The sequence below is a fragment of the Pipra filicauda genome, unplaced genomic scaffold, assembly GCF_003945595.2.
Source record: "Pipra filicauda isolate LSUMZ 115617 unplaced genomic scaffold, ASM394559v2 scaffold31_size4109673_pilon, whole genome shotgun sequence".
In the NCBI taxonomy this organism is placed as follows: Eukaryota; Metazoa; Chordata; class Aves; order Passeriformes; family Pipridae; genus Pipra; species Pipra filicauda.
Genome location: NW_024104443.1, coordinates 3174108 through 3191944, shown reverse-complemented (window position 1 = coordinate 3191944; position 17837 = coordinate 3174108). Strand labels below are relative to the sequence as shown.

General features: G+C 38.6%; 1 long non-coding RNA gene across 11 annotated transcripts in view; it reads left to right on the top strand.

Moving 5' to 3' along the window:
* LOC113986870 overlaps positions 1–17837 on the top strand; it is a 126344-nt gene that overhangs the window by 63105 nt on the left and 45402 nt on the right. The window lies entirely within an intron of this gene.

Sequence of the window (17837 nt, the reverse complement as noted above, 5' to 3'; positions counted from 1 at the left end):
TTTATGATGCACTTGAATTGCAAAGCAAGACCTATTTCACACGGTCTCCACCCTCTGGGATCTCAGTTAATATAAGCCCTATTTCATTTTCGCAATGTTCAGTATCATTACCACACATCATTAATTTAATTTCATTTCCCAAAAATTAAGAAGTACCTTTCTATTATGAGGCTTAGCATTACCTTTTCAACACATAATGGTCTAGTGTGATTTGTCAGTTGTTTTATGAAATAAAATGTCTTTCTTTGTGAAATGCTTCTGCAGATTCAGAGACCCCAGGCAAAAAAGTCCTGCTTTTAATAATAATCCTCATTATATTATTTGGCAAAGTGTTTACTAATCAGAAGCCCATTGCTCTGATTTTGTGCTATTTTTTGTGAGGCTGCTCATTCAGTACCAAAAATGTATGATTTTGTTGTGGTGGTAGTTGTTGTTAAACTGAGCAGCAGCCCTCCAGTTATTTTCAAGGAAGGGCAAAAAATTTAAGTAATGCTTCTAGTAGTGCAGTGGCATAAAGCCAATATTAGTGCAGTTTGCAACTACAAGAGCATATTTTTCTTTACACAAATAAGTGAACTTTGGAATAACAGAATCTAAGTTTGTTATCAATTACAGAATGGTTAAATAGGTTCTTAGAAGCATAGCTAATGTAAAAATGTATATGTGAGAATTATGCGAAGTACAGCTACACTGTTTCATAGGTGATTATTTGTCCCTTTAAGGGTTTGTGGTTACATATACAATTATAATATAAATAAAAACCAGCACCTGAAAGCACTTATGCTAACTACTTATGCTAACTACTACAGGTATGTCATAAGGTCCTAACATACATCAGTATCATATAGTACTTAAATATCCAGTCTGATGCCTGTATATAGTGCTATGTTTTATCTATTTCATTTAGATATGTGATTGTTGGTGCCAGATCGATACAGAGAATATCAAGATAACCACTTTTTTGAAAAAGTCTGTTGCTGGCCAGTCAGCAGTACTGCAGCCTTCAGACTCCAGGGATAACTAGCCCAAATTACGCTTTAAATAGCTTTTGAGAAAAATTAGACTACATATGCAAAGTCCTTTGAGGAGATTATTGAAACATTTTCAAAATAAATGTTGTGATAATGCCTCCCTTCTAGCACTATTTTATTTGAAGACAAAAAGATATGTTTCGAAATGTTTAAGAAATCAGAAAGTGCATATTTATGTATAAACACAAATATACATACTTCTATATGTACATGCTTGCTGTATCCAATATGTACACGTAGAACAACATGTAGAATATATATATACACATATTGGATAATATATAATATACATATTATATGCTGTTTCATATTATATTAAAATTTAAATATAAATATATAAAAATACATGTGTAGATATATATACATACATGTCTATTTCTGTATACACACTTAGTAAATTTAAATATAAATATAAGTACATTCGGCATCCTCAAACTTTTTATCTAAGTAAATTTTCATGTTTTTTATGTATCACTACACTATTACTATAAAAAAAGAATATGTAAAGTATAATATAAAAATATCAAGTATAATGTAAAACAAGAGACTCGTTCTTACAAAGCTTAAGGAAAAACACACTCAGCAACAGTTTATAAAGTTTGTGTTTTCATTTCTCCTTCTTTACTAGGAAAGATAATAAACTAAGCAGAATAAAAAGCTAGTAAAATATTGCTGTATTGTTTACAATTAATCATTTAATTTTGTTTTGAATATGCCATTTTTTTACTTAATTCTGTAGTATTCCTGTGAATAGCCTTCACCAGAACTACTTATTTAGTCAATGACACATAATTCAAGTGAAAATTGCAGAATTAGACTTTGAAAGGAATAATAAAAATACTAACAAAATCATCAGAGCAACTCTGCAAGATACTGAGTACTTTGAAGGTAATCTGACATGAACTCATGGGCAGGATGAACTTAGAGTGTTTTCTAAAAGTTGAGATATACACAGGTTTAGCTGCTTTGCTGAGTGAGAGAGAAAATGAACAGAACTTTGTTGCTCCGGTTTTTCGAGTTTTTTTGAGCAATATTTTTCCGTGTTGAGAATCACTCCTTAGAATAAGGAAAATCATTCAACAAATGTATAGGACCTAGATTTTGTTCTCAGCCCTGCCAGAGACTTCTTTGTGAGGAAGGTCTGTCAAATTCAATCTGATTGATTAGATTCATCCCCAGTGAAATAAATACAAACAGTAAAAATTATTTCTTATCTTGCACAACTGTAGAAGTGTTCAATTTGTTAGCACTTGGGCACTGTGTTAAAGTCCTCATGTAAGCAAGAGCATAGAGCTGGTGATTGGTGGTGGTTGGGAGGATATTGTGGGTGGACTCTGTGAACAGAGTGATACTGATATTATCCAGAGGAGTTCATCAGTCCAACTGGCTGCACAGGGTAGGTGAAGCACTAGATAGAGGGGGAAAAGGCACTGGACAGGCTGGACTTAGAATTATAGAATCACAGAATGGTTTGGGTTGGAAGGGACCTTAAGGCTTATCTGGTTCCAACTCACCTGCCATAGGCACGGACACCTTCCACAAGACCAGGTTACTCCAAGCCCAGTCCAGCAGGCCTTGAACCCTTCCAGGGATGGGGCATCCACAACTTCTCTGTGCAACCCGTTCCAGTGCCTCACTACCCTCTTAGTGAAGAATTTCTTCCTAATATACAATCTAAAACTACTCTCAGTTGCATTTATCCACTTCCAATGAGCTCAGGCAATGCAAGACAGAGTAGCAAACTCAAGCCACATCAGTGATGTGTTTTACAGAGCAAAGAATATATTAACTGATGTCCAAAGTAGAGTTGTTTTGCAGTTTCTTGAAGAAATTCAGTGTTTCTACCTGGGGGTGATATTTTGGAAATAGCTGCTTTTTAGTGTATTCCTCAGGCAAAACAATCACTTTTAATGAGCTAAGAATAAAAGTCAACCCTGTCAAAGTTGGTTTGGAAATTTACAGAGAGAGACATGAAATACTGGAGGTCACAATATCTTTCCAGCCCCCTTCAAATTTGGCACTGATACAGAAATCTAAATATCAGTGTGGTGTGCCTCTAGACCTACTGTTTTCTAGCAACAACTTCAGCTTTCCTATTCAACTTTCCTACAAAAATATTAGTGCTAAATAATGAGCTATGCCACAGACATGTCCATCCCTTCAGCTTTGTGTGTATCATTCAGCTTTCTGCTCTTTAAGTTTCTATTGGTTTTCATAGATTTAATTTACTATTTCCCATTACTTTATTTTTTCCCTCTTAGCTCACCATTGCTGTGTTGGTTTTTTTCAGTCTTTATCTTCAGAGGTATTTCTGTCATTCCCTGCCTTTTGTTTCTTCATTTTGTCTCCTTTCCCCTTTTCTTTTCCTCCCATTGCATTTTCTCCCACGTCCCTACTGTTCATCCACCACCCTTCACCATTCTGACTCTCATTTTGTGTGGTCACACCTTCCAGTTTTCCCTACTCACACAGCTGTGCTCAGTTGTTCTGCCTCTGCAGACCGCAATGCTCTCATCAGGTCCTTGGCATTCACTTCACAGCCACCCCTTGATCACTTGTGCACAGCCAGGCCTTACTTCTGCTGGACACAATAAAGCACTTGGCTGGGTGGTACAGATATCTAGGACTTTGAAGCCTAATTGGGTGGCACTTTTCTATCCAGAGAAATGTCATGAATGCATGTGGCTGCTCTTTTAGGTACAAGAGGGCCAAAGAAAACTCTTTATCAGAAGAGCTTAGGCCACCACTCCTTTTGGTAGATGGTGCTGTTGAATTACAGTCTGCCTTACAAAAGCACTGTCTTATGTATTAAGCACTGCAGCTGTTGAGGGTGGAGGGAAGGTACCAGTCCTGTGTGCCACCCGAGGAATTTAACCACCATCAAATTACCCAGTCCAGCTTTGTCACAAAGTCTGTTTCAGAGTGGATTTAAAATTATCACCCATATGCTAATTTTGAAACATACCTGAAATATTTATTGCAAGTGTAATTATCGCAAGTGTAATTTATTACAAGTGTAAAGTTTAATATTATGAGCAGTAACAATATTTTTTCCTGCTTTCAACTCTTCAGCCTCTCTTATTTCAATGCTTGTGGTTTATAAAGGTACAGACATGCAGTATCTGTCTTTTAGCAGCATGACATGACCCAAATTCTGAGTTGACTTGCACCATGTGCAGTTATTAAATCTAATGAGTTGTGTTATGTGAAAAATCCCTGAGCTTGCATAGAAAAGTCCCAGCACTTCTGAGTGTACAAAACAGCTGTGAAACAAAGGTTGCTGCACACTCCAGATGCTGGGTTGTGTTCTTCTCAGTGCTTTTCCCATGTAACCACAGAGCAATGGGAATTAGTTTGAAGGAGTTGTTTTGTTCCTATCAATATGGATGCAGTGGCCAGAATGCCCAACACACAGATCATGCCCAGGCACTTGCTCCTAAACCAACCTTACTTGCTCTGCATGTGGGGAAATGTGAGATTCACCCTCAGCTGCTTCTATATGATACCCTACATTGCCCCACAAAGTGTTCTTAATCTGGGTGAAACATTTTGCAGCCATGTAAGGTTTTTCAAGGTAACCTGCCTTACTAGTGCATGAAAAATTCTTCTTTACTGTTTTGTGGAAGCCAGTGTATTTTCAGACATGACCACATACATTTGCATTAAATCAAATGTGCTAAGTGTGTCTGTATGTGGGCTAACAAAAATGAATGCTCCAGCTGTAGGCACTGCAGGGACCTATTAGACTAAATTTCATTCCTAAATCTTTCTGTATTTAAAAATTTATTTCGTTACTTGCACTCTACCAATTAATTCTTATTTTATTTATTTACTTATTTTCTCAGTATCTTCCAAACGAAACATTAAGTGACCCATTTTAATGAAGGAGTTTATTCTTAGTTTTAAGTGTCATGTGAAAGTCCCTCAAGTGGTGTCGTGGGTTTCTGTGGCTGGTTTTTATTTTTCAGCAGGGGGGGCTACATGGGGTGATTTCTGTTAGAAGCTGCTAGAAGTTCCCGCCCTTGTGGAGCCAATGACAGTTGGCTACAGGAGGGACTTCCTGATGTTTGGCCAAGGGAGAGCCAATTGTTGCGCCTCTGTGATAACATATTTAAGAAAAAAAGTTGTTGCACAGAAGAAATTGGAGCCAGAAGGGTTGCGGAGGGAAGCCGCCAGGCCTGGGGCTGGGCCCCGCAGCCCCAGTCTGGGGCAGGCACAACAGGTGCTGTGGTCGGGCTGGGGCAGTCCCCCACTGCCTCCCCTGCTGCGGTGGGGTAGCAGCCATGGCCCGGGGCCGTGCGGCAGCTGGCCAGAGGCAGGCACAGCGCTGGAGCTGAGTCAGGCCAGCCCCGCCAGCAGGCACTGCCCTCCTCACCCCCCCTCATCCCGACCGAGCCAGGACGGTCCGGGGGCAGCCCCACCGTATTGCAGCTGAGCCCATGATGGAACAAGTGGATGCATGAAAATGAAGGAGGACTGCTGTCCTCGTGGGAGGTCCAGGAGAGAGTGGGGTCCTTTGGAAGATCTGTGGCCTGTGGAGAGGGCAGCCCATGCTGGAGCAATTTTTTCCGGGTAGGACTCTGTGGCCCCTGTGGGGAACCCATGCTGGGACAAGACCCTCTGTCAAGGACTGCATTCTATGAAAAACCATCAGGGTATAGAGACCCCGTGCATCCCAGGACCTGTAGCCTGGGGGAGGGGAGGACCTATGTTAGAAGGGTCCACCGAGGACGGTTTCCCATGGGAGGGACCCATGGGACAGGGGAAGGACTTGGAGCTTTGGCCCCCCCTGTAGCCTGTGGTGAGGGACCATGCTGGAACAGACTGTCCTCTGCAGCCCATGGAAGGGTGACTCAAGTGCAGCAGATATGGAAGACCTGTTGCCCTGTGGGTGAAGAAGGGTGACCCATAAGTGCAGCAGATATGGAAGACCTGTTGCCTTATAGGTGAACTTCTCTTCCTGCATTGATGCAGGGGGAGGAGGGGTGGTTGAAAAGTGTGTTTAAAATTGCTTTATCCCTCGCTCTTTAGCTCCTGTCCTGTTAGTAATAAATTTTAGTATTATCCCCATGTTGAGTCTGTTTTGCCTGTGTGACCTCTTCCAGCTCTGATGCCAATTTTGCCCCCAAAAAGGTGCAGAGAACTGCTTAGAGACAAAGTTTGTAGCCTTAAGCAGTGAGGTATGTTTATTAAGCAACGTTGGAGAGCAGCCAGCTCGCACTAGACAAACTGCTCCGTCTCTCCAGTGAATTTACAGGTTTTTATACCATTTCTACAGGTGATTGCAACATGTTTACATAAATATTCATATGATTGCAACATCTTATTATAATATTCATAATAGGCGGAGTCTAGGCAGAGTCGAGGGTGTGGTCTTCAATTTGGGGAGAATCTAGGAGGGTCGTTCCTGTTTCTTCATCCTCTGGCCCTTGGCCCAGCCTCCATCATCTTCATGAACTTTTCAACTTTCTTGATTTTGGCAGACTTCATGGTGAATTTTGCAAGATTCTTGGACTCAAGCCCCACTTTGCCCCCTTATCTTACTTAGGTTGGGTGTGTGTGCATTCTGTTTAGTGTACGGTACCACCTAATCTCTAGTACCACCTAATCTCTATCTCTAGGTTCTGGCAGTACATCCTAGCTAAGTATTGGCAAAGTTCTTTGTGCTTTCGTTTATACTTATATTCCTATATTCTGCTTATATTCCTATATTCTACTTATATTCCTATATTCTGACTTATATTCTGCTTTCTAGGCCTTGTCTGGCTTCAGCTCTTAGCGATTTTCTTGGATGCCTAGATTCCAGCCAAGGTCAACCCACAAAAGGTGGAAATTATTACTCAGAAAGCTCACAGAAGTGATCAAACATACAAGCTTTGGCAAGGATAGGCCCTCAGACTGCTGTGGAAGTCTTCTGTGGAAAAAGTTAGTGAGGTAAATAATTGTTTGCAGGACTAAACCCAGACACAATAAGTGAGAATGTGAGAAACAAGAAGTTTGTAGAGATGTTAGTTCATGACAAATGTCAGTGTATTTGTAAAAGATGTTTTCATCTCTGGGGTAAAATTTACACCATAACTCTATATTTTAGGTGTCAATATAAATACCAAAAAAATTCTTTAGGTAGTATATTTCTAGAGTGAACATATTTCACATAAAACTCAATGGTTCAAAATAAAAAGAGATAGCACCAAGTGCCCAGAATTGCAAATAGTGAAGCACACAAAGCTTTGTTGACTTCTGTGAGACTATTTTATGATGAAAGTTACCTGCACTCCTAAGTGTTCTCATTATTGTGTTCTAATAATGTCGGCTCTTTTTATTAAAAACATTAGCACCCCTTGAAAAGAATAAAGATCCTGCTATCCTGATCCTGCTATCAGCATCAGTTCAGGAAAAGCCACTGACTAGCTCACCAAGTTACTCATTTCATAGGGGAATGCAAACGTGCATTTCTGTTACAGTGGTATCCACTTCTTTTTGGGCTCAACTGCTCGACTGAGCAGTAAGTAGTCTGCAATGATTCATGTCAGAGAGACTTTCAGAAAATCAGTATTTCTTATTTTACTCACCTCTTTCCCCTGAGAATATTAACCTGTAGGTGACCTCTTCCAGTAATAAATTATTCCTTAATCTCTGCATCCCTGTGCCTGCGGAGAGCTTGGAGATGTCATTCATCCCCTGTGCTTGGCTCATGCTGTACCTGCTGAAGGGGTGCAAGATGATTGCATGTGGCAGTTCATGATATGCAGTAAACCACAACCAAGGTTTATTATTAATATTTTCCAGACTTTCTGTTGGTAGATAAAGCCAAATGAAATCTTATATTTCTCATTAGATGATAAAACAATTTGGAGATTTTACTTTTGTGCCAAAACTGCACCTGCAATTATTATCAGGTAAAAGTATGAAGCTACAGGATTGTTTCATAAAGAAATTTACATAAAAGGAAGAAGAAACTTGAGAATACCATAAGGTTCTCCATTTTCCTCTCTAAGGGAGCAAACTAGCCCATACCAAAGGAAGGGAATCAGGGCTATGGATCCAGGAGATCCTTCAAACAAGTGTCAGGTAAAAAGTGCTCTGGATAAGAGTCCTGCAGATGAACAAGTGCCTTAGAAGCCACACTGGTGAAGCTTCTCCAGGTATTGTGATAAGCAGCACACAGGGTCCTCTGAAAAGCAGCACCAAAGCTGAGGATGGAAGCTAATACTGATGAATTGTAAATTCCTTGCAGAATTCACTGGACAACCTCAAGGAAAGTGTGCTGTGGAGGCTTGTGTCATTTCCCAGTTCAAACCTTCCTTGTTTCCAAGCAGCAAACTTGTGTTGTTTATGATCAGGAAATGAAGATCAGAATTTAATGTATTTATCTTCTCACAAACATTTCTGTCAATTCACAAATATTATATGATTATAGAATCATAGAATGGTTTGAGTTGCAGGGGTCATTAAAGATCATCTTGTTTCTGCCATGTGCAGGGACACTTCTCACTAGACCAGGTTGCCCATAGTCCTGTTCAGGGATGAGACATCCACCACAACTTCTCTGGACCGTCTGGTCCAATGCCTCATCACCCTCACAGGAAAGAATTTCTTCCTAGTATCCAATCTAAACCCACTTTCTTTAGTTTGAAGCCATTCCCCCTTGTCCTATGGCTACATGCTCTTGAAAATAGTTCCTCTTCAGATTTCTCATAGGCCATCTTTAAGATTTATTATAATGTTACATTAAAATACTTTTTGCAAACACTCCATGTATTTTTAAAATAAAAATCCTTAGAAAAGTATTATTCCATCTTCCCAGAGTGTGTCACTGAGAATGAAGATCAACAGTCCTTGTCAATAGATTCAGTTTTTTCATTTATAATGCAAAAATTGTTGCCAGGAAAAAAACCCAACAAACTAGCTACACAGATCTTTTGTTTTTGCTTTGATGCTTCATTGGAAGAATAAAAAAATTCCATGGGAAACTAAGGTTGGAAACAAAGGGAAAATGTACAAATGCTGAAAATGCCTTTTTTTCAAACAAGTCTGAAATTTTTAAGTAGTATATTTTCTCTATTTCCCCCCCCTCCACATCCAGAGCCAAAAAGAAGATTGGATTATTCCCCATATGGTCAACAAAAATTCCCCCATTAGTTCCTGCTTTATGGAAGACCTGGTATCAGTCAGAAGTTGTTCATGACCTGTGTTTTGCCTTGGGTTGTATTTATTTATATCTAAAGACTATCTGGCTTTGCTGCCTGCCATATGTAAAAGATGAGATCAAATTGGTACAGCATTGACAGCCAAAACCAGACTAAGTTTTCAAGTAATCTTAAATGAGAAACTTACAAACATGCTGTGAGATTGCTCAGTGGGCTTAATGTAGTGGGCCAGATGCTTGAGAAAGGGGAAATGTCTTTGTTCTATGCTATGAACATTTCTTCCTGATAATAGTTTATCAACAAACTAACAGCTCAAACGAAAAACCTTGCTGTTTGTATGTTAACCCAGCCTAAAAAATAGCTTGCCATGTCATCAGCATAACTACATGAGATGGGAATGAGAAGCCATCTAAGGACTTTACCTTCCTCAGTGTGGACACTTGTTCTGACATATCTCCTGGAAAAGAGAGAAAGATAGGAATGGTCCAAGCAATATTCTCCATAGAGGAGGCCACTTTGTTTGCCTATATCAAAGGGATGCCATTGCTGGTCTGTGCTGATGTACTTTGTCACAGAGAGATTTGCAGGTCTTTACTGTGTCCTTGTGTGTGTTTTAAAAACAGCATGCTACTGACTGTTATCCACAAGGCTGATCTTCAGGAGAATTCTGTTGTTTTCCATTGGAAAATACTGCATGCCAGATGCCAGTTGTTCTTCCTCGCAGTGTTTGAACCAATCGTGTGTTGTTTTCATCAATAAACAAGTGTTCTCCAAAATGCAACACTCAAATCAAGAAGAAAAACCCTCATTTTGCAGCAGAGCATCCTTAATCTGCAGATGCTGATAGGCAACATTTGATCAGCGGTGACTGGTTTTGTTTTGGCTTTGTTTTCTGCTGTGAAAATGACGACGAGGGTCTGATTAGGATGTTGAACATATCATTAGCAGTATTGCTAGTAAAGAAACAATCCCCAGTACTTACTAGCAGAGTGTCTCCTCGTGGTGAAATTCTAATTTCAGCGCAGGGAACTGGAGCAAAGGAAGTGACAGGCGGAGCTGAAAGTCCGTGCACCCGTCTGCACATGTCCACGCTGCAGCTGGAGTCACCAGGATGGGGGGAGATTCAAGGTCGCTACTGACATTCAGCTGTCAAGGCTTTATTGTCTGCATGCCTTCCCTTCTTTGACACGTTCAAGAGTACTTTTTCGGCACCACAAAGAGCTAGTCAACTGATACCATTGCACTCACCCCAGGTACTTGTTCGGGATCGTTGATAGAGTCTCAGGTTTATTCACTAGCTGAGTCATTGAAATTGTGGCTTTCCCAGCTCTTCTCCTAACAACGCAAGTTCACTTGTTTGGTCCAAATATTTAACTGTATTTGTTTAAAGTTTCGCACGTTATTCCTTAATTGAGGTTATGTTTTCTACATTTTAATGCCATGTCATTTGTGTCCAGTAAAAGATTATGTGAAGAACCCTACCATTTACCACGCTGATTTAAATATAGCCATCTGTGGAGAATAAAAATATACATAAAAGATGTAACAAAGGGAAAAAACTCCCAGATATTTATTTGTTTTGAAATCCAATTACTAAGAAATAGAGTCTGCAATGAAAAAAGGGGGAAAATGTAAGTTTGGGTCAGGGAAAGAGACAGTGATTAGCTCCATTGAGCTTCATTGGTCCAAAGAAAAACACAGTAATGAGTCTATCAAAGCTTGCTAAACTTTGGAAGACAACTTATGTTGTGGTGCTCATCTGAGTCATGGTAGCAAAGTGTGCTTATACAGAGAACAGCAAAAGTGCTTCTTTATTAACTGCTTTCCTCCACAAGCCCTACTGAGATTACTCATGATAGCTTATTAAAAAAATATGCTTTACCTGTAAGAGCAGTTCTTTAATTCAAGACTTCGACTTTTGGGAATCCTGGTGTTATGTGCTACAGGAAATTTTAAAACTCATTTTACTGCTCTTTTAATCATTAAGCCAGAAGAAAGTTTGGGTTTTTTGAACTTGCTTTGGATATATTTATTTTGATATTTGTCTTGATACTTGATCAAGGACTTGAAGTGTGTACAGCCAGACCTCAACACCGCGGTAAACTTTGCCATTGCATGAGTTATATATCAGAAGCTATTGGTCGCTAGATGTTCTACTCAGAAATGCAGAGTTTACCATACAAAACTATCTCCTTATGTTTTTTCTCCTGCCAGCTTGAGCTACTTTGTCCCAGGGCTGGTGCAGGAGAGGTTGCAGTAGTACAAACTTACCACCAGCATGGCTAGTCTGATGGGGAGGGACCACCTCTAAAGGCTGCAAGCTGCTGAGGCAGTCGACAGGGGTGCCAGTTAGTGTCAATTGTTGCCATCGTTCTCTGATATGGACACCTGTCCATTGGGAACCAGCCTGAGACTGCCAAACTAGTTCAACAGAAACCAATGAATAGGTACCAGCTGACAACAGTCTTTAGTTACATACTGGCTATCTGAACCAGCCTGACAAGGACATGTATTAGGCCTTGTTGGCAATGGTGAAGCACACATGAAAACATATGTATTGTAATGGGAGTAACAATGGATGATCAAGTGATGATATGATAGAGCTCTGGAGGTCAGTGGTTGTCTCCAGGAGAGGCACCACTGACCTACCCTATGGTGAGAGTCCCATCTACCTCCAGTGGGCTTTACACTTTATCAGCCAGGTCTCACCGAGTTTTTAATAATTTAATCTGGGTCTCCAGTGGAAAGCTACAATCCCAGTCTCTCCCTTATCACTGAGTCAATTAGCAGGTTTTAAAATCAGCAGACTGAACACCTGGTAAACTGCTTTAGCAGCAGATTGGGAGAGACTCGAGGGGTGGCCAGAAAGATCTGACTTTGTCTGACAGGCTTTTTGTCTCCTTCACAACCATCACAGGATAGACCTGGTAACCAGAGGCCTAACTCTTGTAAGTGTTATGGCTTAGATGGAGATCCAGCTTTAACTTATCAAAAAAATATACAGTTGAAAGATAAAACGGCTGTTCCTTAGAGGTACAGCATCTGGTAGTAGATGGCTCCTCTGCAATGCTTATAAATAAAATTGAGTTTATTTAATCCCACTGAGTTTGCATGATCCTTCCCCTGTATGTCCAAGGCAGTGAAGTAATTATTGTAATCAATCATGAACATGCATCCAAAGGCTCCCAAGTTCATTACCACTTACTTACAAGTGCATAAGCACTTGACTTCACATTACACTACACCAGTGCAGCTGAAAAGATTTAACTGACGCTTTTCTCCACTTCTTTCTCTTCTTTTTAAACCAGTGCATCTTGGTGTACAGGTGAAACCAATGATGTCCTGTAGCTTGGAAGAAAGTCAATGTTTGAATTTAGGTGCTGACTGAGTTCTCATCCCTCCAGAATTAGTTAGTCACCTTCTTCAACTCAGCCTTGTCAGACATTTGAGTTGTATCTGATGTGTGTTTTCTGGGTAGTTTCCAGTTTTATGGGTTGCAGTACAACATGGATCATTAAAAAATAGCATATTCTTGTAGATTACTAATACATTGCCGAAGTGATGTTTCATCCTTCATCCACTCCCAAATTCACTCTGAAATAGCAATTTCATCACAAGAAACATCCCTCTGAGTCCCAAGAAGATCCAAACACCAGCTGTGTTGTGCATCTGGCTTTGCTTGCAAGAGAAGGTTTCGGCAGGACTGTGACTCTGGTCCAAGAAACTCTGCAGAGAGCAAAGGGAGTGGACCCAGATAAATCTGGTCCCACTACTCTTTGTGCTGTGTTTGCTGGGAAATTAAGACAAAAGAAAGTAATGCTAAATGACTATGAAATAGCAGCACAACAGCAAAAAGCATTTCAGTGTAGTACTGTGAGGTTATTTGCATAACAAATTTTCTACCCCTTTGTATGCATGTGTGTACAAACACAAATATACTAAAGACATTGCAACCTTACTTAACTAGAGTAGGTGTAGATGTTATTCTAGTGTCAGCATTTGTATTTCTGAATGAATTACAAGGCCATGCTACTAAAAAAACAAAACCCTACAAGTAGACTTCTGAGTCTGATTTTGATGGTTTGGATGTGTTGTGAAACCAGCAAACCCTATTGGCATCATCAGGAGCTGCAATAATCAATTTTTATAAAATCAGTTTAGTTAGGAGTAAAATTTTCTGAAACCCCTGATTAATGGGAGAAGTAAAATCTTTTATTGACTCAATTAAGATGATTAAAAAAAGAGAAGTTCTCAAGTTTGTGAACATTTCTTGACATTCCAGCCTCATAAGAGATATGAACTCTTCCTGTAAACTTTGTCTATTGTACTGAAAGAATGATAGCCACAACAAAGTTATTATAAAACTGACTTGGAGAATTTCAGAATTTTATTTTTATGGGCCTAAAATTAGGGTCTCCATTTCTTGACTGACTTGATCGATGTGACCATGTACATTTTTGTTTTGGACATTTAGGATTTATAGTGGTTGTGTATTGGGATTAAACTGGTTTCAAGGCTGTGTTGCTCTTCTGTTTCTTCCTATTTTCTATTCTTTTTGTATACCATTTTGTCCTGAAAAACCTTGTATTTCAATGGCTTTTTTCCATTTTGTAGACCTAAATCTTCTACTGATAAAATCAGTGAGACCTACACCACTGGTGGTTGAAGAAGTACAACAAAGCCATATTTCTTGGATAAAATACATCAAGCAAAGGTTCTTCTTGTGAAGAGGCTGGTTTTAAAGGCTGGTTGATGCATCATTTGCTTGAACAGATTGACTTGCCTCCTCACAATGCAACTCATTTGCACTCCTGTACTTCTTAAATAAGGAGTAAACACCATAATGTATCACAGATTCTTCACATGAGGTCACTCATGAATAAAGGAAGTGTTTAACTGTAGCAATATTACAAAAATAATGTTTAGCCTTCTGTGAATGAATGACAGGGAAAATTTCTTTATCCAATAGTTAAGTACAGTTCTGGTGGTCTGACACACTGGTATAAGTCATATCAGAAGTCAAGTATTCTAATTTCCTCTCCATTTTTTGACCAAAAATTCTACATCTCACCTTAAATGTAGTACTGATTATTTTAATTTTTGTTATAGCCTGTTAAGTACACCAAATCATACTTATGCATTCTTGGAGGAAGGTTAATTTTACAGTAGTAAATTTTACAGTAGTAAAAATCAACCTTCTGAAACTCAAACTGCAATTAGTCCAGGTTATAACATATTTTGCAGCTGTAATAAATGTATTTTTTGTTCAAAAGGAGACATTTTAATTACATTATCTGATTCTTTAGATAAATGGAAATAATTTTAAGACATAAAAGGCTTGCTGGAATAATTTAGTTTTACCTATCAAAAACAGAGAACCAAACCAAGCAGTTTACAAAGGAGGAATTTTGGTAATGTTTTGTTCTTGCAGATTAAAAAAAGAAAAAAAAAAGGAAGAAACTGGGAGGTGAAGGAAGAGGGAGGGAAGAGACGAAGGGGGTAGGAGCAACTTGCTATTCTAAATACTCTTTGGTGTAACTTTTAATCTAGAATGAGAATTAGTTGATGGATTTACCTAGTAATTAGCAAAATATATAATCAAGACAATAGATTCTTATTTATTGTGAAACCTAAGAATCCAAGAGCGTATCTTAACAGTGTATAGTCAAGTAGTGTGCAACTGACTTGCTTTGTCTTAACATTTTTAGAAGTGCCTAATAAGGAAAAATAAGAAAGCTTGTGTTAATAGCTAAGTTGATGTAAAAATAAAGTAATATTTATCCTCTAGAAGTAACAATTAAATTAAGTGGCCTATGATGTTCTTAGCAATGAACACAACCAGCTCAACCTGGTAAGAACAGGCAGCTTGCAGTACCTCAACACAGGCTCAAAATGAACTTATTTTTAACAGTTGCATAAATTGCCATTTGTAAATGGGTTTTAGTTCTTTTCAGTATTCCTGTAGCAGACAACTGTGCTGGCATCTTGAAGGTTTTGGGGTTGTTTATTGTTGGTTTGTTGCTGATGGTTAGCAGAAGAGACACTTTCAGGTTCTGTATGAGGAACCTCAGGCTCTCTTTTAGGCAGTTAAGCCTAACAGAATTAAGCCTGACATGTTTCAACTCTACTACTTCGTAAATAAACATAAAACAATGGTTTAGATTTCTAGTAAAACTCTTGAACCATGTGAGACTCAAACTTTCCCAGTTCCTTTACACATCTGTAAATAAAGACCATAAAAGAAGAACACAACAGGATAAATCAACACGAATTTGAAATCCACTGCAGCATATTAAATTGTGAGGTCTCTCTGAGAAAAAGGGCAACCCGGCAGCTTCTTGCAGTTTGAAGCTAATTGTTTTCGTCAGGATGGGAATGTCTGGAAGTCCACGGCAGTGTCCCACCAGCAAGGCTTCAGTAACTGAGCTGGCTTGCGGAGAATGAGCCCACTTTGTAGCAACACAGCAGGCTCAGACACCACCTATTCTGCTCTCCAAACTGTCATGCATAACAACTTCATTGTGCTAAATTGAACTTGAAAGCAACCAAAGGCTATGAGAAGGAGAGGCTATGAGAAAAGCATGCTGTCAGCACAGGCAAAAGCTGACCTGGAAAGTAAGCTCAGAGACAGGAGAATAAAAGACCAGGGCCCATGAACACAGCATATTGTTTCATTTTAAAGTATGATTACCATACTAGCAAAAGTACCAAATGTGATGTAAATTTATTTAAATAGATTCCACAGCTTAAAAGTTTGCCAGCCGCTCTTATCCAACTTTCCCAGCTCTCTGATTCATTACTTACAGTGGGAATATAATCATATATAGTCATCATTGTAACAGCTTCTTTGCAGAGACACAATGATGATTAATAGCTAGCAGCAAATTTTCACATGGGCTCTGAAGCACTGTAGAGTTAAGCAGCCAAACACTCCCAAATCCCCCTTTTCTGTTCCACTGAAAAGTAGTCTCCTTGTATGTTGCAGATATGAACAAAGCCTATCTTAATTCCAATCAGCTTTTTCTCGTTCAAGGAAACTTTCTTTTTTTCATAATTGATCCATGTGCATTTTTCTTTAGTCTTTCACTGAGTCTGAGACTTTTCTTTTTGCTGGGTGGAGAGAGGAAATAATTTCAGTAATAACTGGTTTTGCTTTGTTTTTCTCTCCAAAATATATTTTGAGACATTTCTCAGTTAGTTGAGATAATGCACATTAAAAAGACGCGCAGAATTGAAAAGGAAGCCTTAACTTTCTCTTCATTGAAAGCTTATTAACCACATGCACTGAGGGATGAGCTCAGAGAAAGAGCTCTAGTTGCATAAGTCAAAGACTGGAGAGCAACAACAATAAGCTGTCTAAATTTTTTTGTATCAGTTCCCATTCCCGTGAGAAACTTACAGTTAAAACTGGAATAAATTCACTTTTCCTTGCAAAATTATTTCAAAGATAAGACAACTTTAAATAGAAGCATTTTATCAGATTTATTTAGAAATACCTAGAAATAGTTTATTTTTATTTAAATGTTTATTCACTGATGTGAATTTATTGTTTTTTCCACAAATATCTTTTCCATGTTGAGAGAGAAAAAATACTTTTAGGAGTGTTCCAGTGTTCCTTTCATCACTTCTAGTGTGATACACCTACACTTGGAGGCAATAATGCTTGATTTACACCAGAATAAGCATGGGGCAGATCGGCAGGATGCAATTTTAATTTTTATTAGGAAAAACAGTTTTAAAGAGAAAGAAAAAAATTGTACCAGTATTAGAAAGCTGAAATTTACAAGGAAGGTTAGTTTTGTTGCCCCTCTGGAGGAAATTAAAATTCTGTATCTCTAGCCATGTAACAAATATGCTGTTAATATCAGACTTTGCACATTATTGATGTTCCACTCCTGAACTGATGATTTGATCTGTCCAATCCAGGAAAGTATTCCTTTCCCTCTATTTGCATGTTAGATATAATGTAGACAAGAACTGACTTTAAAAGTAGCATATTGTTTAGGAATAAGTAGTGTTTGCTAAAATCCTTTCATATAGCATGTGAGATGGAGAAGTAAATATATCCATCTCCAATTTTCTTTTACTCGCACTTTAAGAGAAAGAACACTGTGGTCAAGTTGTCCATAAATTTGGTGAGTTTATTGTCCAGAAGAAGTTAAAATGTTCATCTTAACTTTGCTCACAATATATTATTTTGAAAGAATAAAAATATCTGTGAATATTTTCAATTGTTTTTTATTCACAGAAATTTTTTATTTGTTTCAGGGATGAAAGTTACTAGCGAGATGAATGGCATGGCAGATTTGGTTTATGATTTTCATCAAAATTTTCTTAAGATTACTTAGGAAATAATACTGCATATCAAAGTCTCTCAAGAGATCAAATTTCTACTCAATTTCTTTATGTTGCAGCCCTTTGCAGGCCTGTCATGTTTGCTCCTTCTGTATGTTTCACAGATTTTTTACCCTGGTGTAAGTTAGCACAATTTTGTATGATGACCCAGAACTTGATTCGGGCTCATAGGATTTTTGTCAAGTATTATTAATGCTCAGGGAAGTAAAGATTGTGTTACAAAGCTCGGATTCTTTTGCTCTATCAATGTGTGAGATTCTCTCCCCTTAACTAAAAGATATACTGCTTTGAAGAAAAACTT